Source organism: Lipotes vexillifer, unplaced genomic scaffold (genome assembly GCF_000442215.2).
Source record: "Lipotes vexillifer unplaced genomic scaffold, Lipotes_vexillifer_v1.1 scaffold504, whole genome shotgun sequence".
NCBI classification, from domain to species: domain Eukaryota; kingdom Metazoa; phylum Chordata; class Mammalia; order Artiodactyla; family Lipotidae; genus Lipotes; species Lipotes vexillifer.
Genome location: NW_006785225.1, coordinates 2,699,409 through 2,704,089, shown reverse-complemented (window position 1 = coordinate 2,704,089; position 4,681 = coordinate 2,699,409). Strand labels below are relative to the sequence as shown.

The 4,681-nt window shown below is 66.0% G+C and overlaps 1 protein-coding gene across 1 annotated transcript in view; it reads right to left on the bottom strand.

Moving 5' to 3' along the window:
• Positions 1–1,914, bottom strand: part of CDH11 (cadherin 11) — a 149,623-nt gene extending 147,709 nt beyond the window's left edge. Inside the window, exon 1 of the mRNA XM_007457320.1 lies at positions 1,739–1,914. The gene's annotated coding sequence lies outside the window, so the exon portion shown is untranslated. The remainder of the gene's footprint in view (positions 1–1,738) is intronic.
• Positions 1,915–4,681: the final 2,767 nt, after the last annotated feature.

The window sequence follows — 4,681 nt, the reverse complement described above, 5'->3', positions numbered from 1 at the left end:
TAGGGAAAATAATTCCAGGATTAATGAAATGAAGGTCAGCCTCTTCTCTTCTCTCTCATGGTATTAGGCTCTAGCTCTCAGAGCCCAGTGTGGCAAATGTGCTCGTGCGATGCTGGCAGATCCTCGCTCCTGAGAACACTTCTACACCTCGGTCCCCGGGAAATCCAGACACCCCGCAAAACCATCGATGTTTGCTGCAAGCCCAAGTGATAAATCGATTCATCCTCTCACCAGATTAATTATCGTGGCTTCCCTGTGATTAAATCGAAAACTTACTCTGCCTCGTATGAAACTGATAGGAATGATAGGAAGAGGAAAACCAGGAAAGATTGCAGAGCCATCCGAACAAGATTTCTTTAGAGGGAAACGGGAGGGAAGACTTTATAGGCAGATGTATACCTTCATGCAGCAGGATTTTAGAAACAACCTTCCACCCCACCCCTAGGGACGACCCGTCGTCATGCAGGGATGGCATTATTAAATAATTAAAAGATGCAATTTCTTAATAGCAGTGCTTTGGCCCGTGAAATTCCTGCTGTATTATCAGCAAAAGCAACAGGGCTTTCTTTTTCTAGCATTTCGAAACCTTTCACCCGGGAAAAGGAGGCGTGTGGACACAACCGCCCCCGAGCCCCCCCTCCGCCCAGAAAGCAAGGAGCAAGGCCTTGGCAAGAGGGGGATGAAGAAGAGCGACCCGGGGGCCTCCCTGACCCCAATTTCTCTGCGGACTCTTTTCTTCACAGCACCAGGCAGGCCTCCTACAGCTGTACCCGGGTGTAGGGGGAGAGGGGTGCTCTCCTCGCCAGACCCCACATTCTGCGGGGTTCTCCAAGCTCCTCACCCCCGGCTCCCGTTCCGGGGCAAAGATGAGGGAAGGAGGCCGTGCGTGCGGAGCTGGAGAGGCTCGGCGCGTTCCGGGAGGAGGCGCAGGCTGCGGGGAAGGCTCGCTTCGCAAAGTTAACGTTGACCCTGGCAAGCTCCGCCAAGCCCCAGCCAGAGCCGAGCCCGAGTCTGAGCCGCTCACGGGTCACCCCTTGATCTGGCGGGTGCTGACAAACGGCACCCCCAGCCCCCGAAGAGACTCCGGCTCGAGGGCTGGCGCGCGCACCGCAGTCGCCAGCCCCAGCCGCAGTCAGTGGACCCAAACCCACGCTATAAAAGTGCCAGGGGAATCGCCGACCCGAGCTGGGTTCCTTCGGTTTTCCCCGGCGGTCTCGGTGGAGGAATTGAGTCCCCGGGATCACTCGGCGGGGATGGGGAGGAAGGGGTAGTGATCCTGCAGAGCGCGGTCATGTCGTCGCTTTCGCAAAGAGTCGCAGCGCGGGCGGGCGGGCACCGCGCCGGGGGCGACTTTCCCCGGAGACCTGACCGGGGGGCAGTCGGCGTGTCCGGAGCGCAGCTCTGCAGCCTCTAGTTCCAGCCGGGTGCAAAGCCCCTGTCTCGCGGCCTCGGCGCAGACCCCATAAAAGGCCGGAGCTGGGGGAGAGACTGGAGCGCACATCTGGCGCCTCTGCCCCCTAAGCTGCCCGCGCCCACAGCTGGCTCCCGTCTTCCTTTTCGATTTTTAAACAAATCTTCTCTTACCTCCGCCCTCCTCCCGGTTCTGCTTTCTATTAGTGAAACCTTCTCGGGTCAGTCCTCCCCCCGTCCCCAAACATTCTCATCCAGAGACATCCCCCCCACCCCACCCGAGGAAGCCCCATCCAGGCGAGAGGAAGGCACTGGCGGCGCGCCTCACCTGGGGCCCTGGAGGGTGGGCACGAGGTGCGGGCCGTCTGTATCTGGCGCAGGGCGAGCGCAGCGGTGTCAGCCCCGGCCCTAGTCCGGGTCCCATTCACAAGTCGGCGGCGGCTGCGAGCGGCCCCCGCGGCATCTGCTCGCGACGCTCCCCTCGTCTGGCGGCGGCCGCGGAATGAGCCGCCGAGCGCGCTGGTGGCAGGAATGAGAAACCGGGGGGAGGTGGCGGGCGGGGTGGGGGGGCGGAGGAGGAGGGAGGCCGCCGCTGGGAGGGAAGGAAAGGGCGGGGGGCGGAGAGGAGCGGAGGCCGCTAGTCGCGGCGAGCTGGGCCTCGCAGAGGCTGCGGGGGCCGGGCCGTCCGCGTCCCTCCCCCCAGGGGCCCCCAGGATGTCAGCCCCCGGGATTCGTGGCCGCCCCCTTCCCGCCTTGGGTCGCCGCACTCCGGCTCCCCTGGGGCTCAGACGGAGCCCGGAGCGACTGAAGTTGGGCTCCAGGGACGCACAGCCAATCAGGGAGGGCGGCACAGGGATACTGGGGAGGCTCCGGGCCCCCAGCCCCCGAAGAGACTCCGGCTCGAGGGCTGGCGCGCGCACCGCAGTCGCCAGCCCCAGCCGCAGTCAGTGGACCCAAACCCACGCTATAAAAGTGCCAGGGGAATCGCCGACCCGAGCTGGGTTCCTTCGGTTTTCCCCGGCGGTCTCGGTGGAGGAATTGAGTCCCCGGGATCACTCGGCGGGGATGGGGAGGAAGGGGTAGTGATCCTGCAGAGCGCGGTCATGTCGTCGCTTTCGCAAAGAGTCGCAGCGCGGGCGGGCGGGCACCGCGCCGGGGGCGACTTTCCCCGGAGACCTGACCGGGGGGCAGTCGGCGTGTCCGGAGCGCAGCTCTGCAGCCTCTAGTTCCAGCCGGGTGCAAAGCCCCTGTCTCGCGGCCTCGGCGCAGACCCCATAAAAGGCCGGAGCTGGGGGAGAGACTGGAGCGCACATCTGGCGCCTCTGCCCCCTAAGCTGCCCGCGCCCACAGCTGGCTCCCGTCTTCCTTTTCGATTTTTAAACAAATCTTCTCTTACCTCCGCCCTCCTCCCGGTTCTGCTTTCTATTAGTGAAACCTTCTCGGGTCAGTCCTCCCCCCGTCCCCAAACATTCTCATCCAGAGACATCCCCCCCACCCCACCCGAGGAAGCCCCATCCAGGCGAGAGGAAGGCACTGGCGGCGCGCCTCACCTGGGGCCCTGGAGGGTGGGCACGAGGTGCGGGCCGTCTGTATCTGGCGCAGGGCGAGCGCAGCGGTGTCAGCCCCGGCCCTAGTCCGGGTCCCATTCACAAGTCGGCGGCGGCTGCGAGCGGCCCCCGCGGCATCTGCTCGCGACGCTCCCCTCGTCTGGCGGCGGCCGCGGAATGAGCCGCCGAGCGCGCTGGTGGCAGGAATGAGAAACCGGGGGGAGGTGGCGGGCGGGGTGGGGGGGCGGAGGAGGAGGGAGGCCGCCGCTGGGAGGGAAGGAAAGGGCGGGGGGCGGAGAGGAGCGGAGGCCGCTAGTCGCGGCGAGCTGGGCCTCGCAGAGGCTGCGGGGGCCGGGCCGTCCGCGTCCCTCCCCCCAGGGGCCCCCAGGATGTCAGCCCCCGGGATTCGTGGCCGCCCCCTTCCCGCCTTGGGTCGCCGCACTCCGGCTCCCCTGGGGCTCAGACGGAGCCCGGAGCGACTGAAGTTGGGCTCCAGGGACGCACAGCCAATCAGGGAGGGCGGCACAGGGATACTGGGGAGGCTCCGGGGCCCCTCTTTCCTCCTTCGCCCAAATCCGCTCCAGCTGGTCATGCTGGGCCCTTGGCCCAGGAGGCCTGGGTGGTGGGTAGGGGGAAAGCGTCGGCCAAGTGGGGGAGGCAATCCGGCATCGTGCTTCCTCACCCCATCGCCCCACGTTCCAAAGATCCCTCCACCTCGGTGGCTTCTGCCCTACTCCCTCTCCCCATGCCCAGCAAACTCTGCTTGGGGCGCGGGTGGTGAAACCTGGGGGAGGGAGACTTTGGACTTGGGAAGAACCACGTCTCTGTTCTCTCCCAGTTCTCCCTCCCCTCCCCCCACCCCAAAGCCTAGTGTGGGGAAGGCGGCTGCCGGGATCGCTCAGCCAGGGTCGGCCCGGCCCGCGCGCCAGGCAGGTACAGTGGCCCCCGCCCGCACACAGCGTCACTTGTTGCCTCAGGCCCCCTCGCCGCACGCCCGCCCCGGCTCGGTGGAGAGTGCGGTTCTGCGGGAGACCGGGCCTGAGGGCGCAGTGCCTGCATCCTCCCTGGGGGGCCCCCGTAGCCCTCCAGGAGGACTCGTTGGAGGAGGGGGCCCCAGGCCTGCTTCCTGCCCTCGCACAGTGGCCGGGAGGAAAGGCTGGCGGGGCCTCGGCTTCGGAATCACGCCAGGGACTGGGCGGGGCGCTCGTGCTTCGGGAGCGGTGCTGGGACCCGCACACGCCGCCGTCCCTAGGGTGGAGGGGGACGACTGTGACCTGGTGGGAACCCCTGGCCGGAACAAGTTCCTTTGGTGGGAGGCGGCGGACAAAGCAGAGACGGAGGGAATATGAAGCAGCAAACGGATAATGGGGAAAAGGAATCCCAGGAGGGACGGGGATGAGGACGGAAAAGGAGTGATGGGCCCGCGAAGAAGGGGAAGGAGGAAGCGGAGGGAAAGCCGGGCGAGAGGGGCAGAGAGGAGTCGAGGAATTAACACTAATGAGGTCGAAGAATGAAGAGAAAGCCTCGGAGGGTGCGCGAAGGGGGAAGGGACTGTAGTAGTGGGAGGTGAGTGGGGGCGGCCAAAGCCGGCTCTCGGGCTCCCAGTCGTCCGCAGAACCTTCACGTTTGCACGCCGCAAGGGACTGCGCGGGGCTGCGCGCGGGGGCGACGGGCGGGGCGGGGCCATCCGGCTACCACGCCCCCGCCCCTCTGTGCGCCCGCGG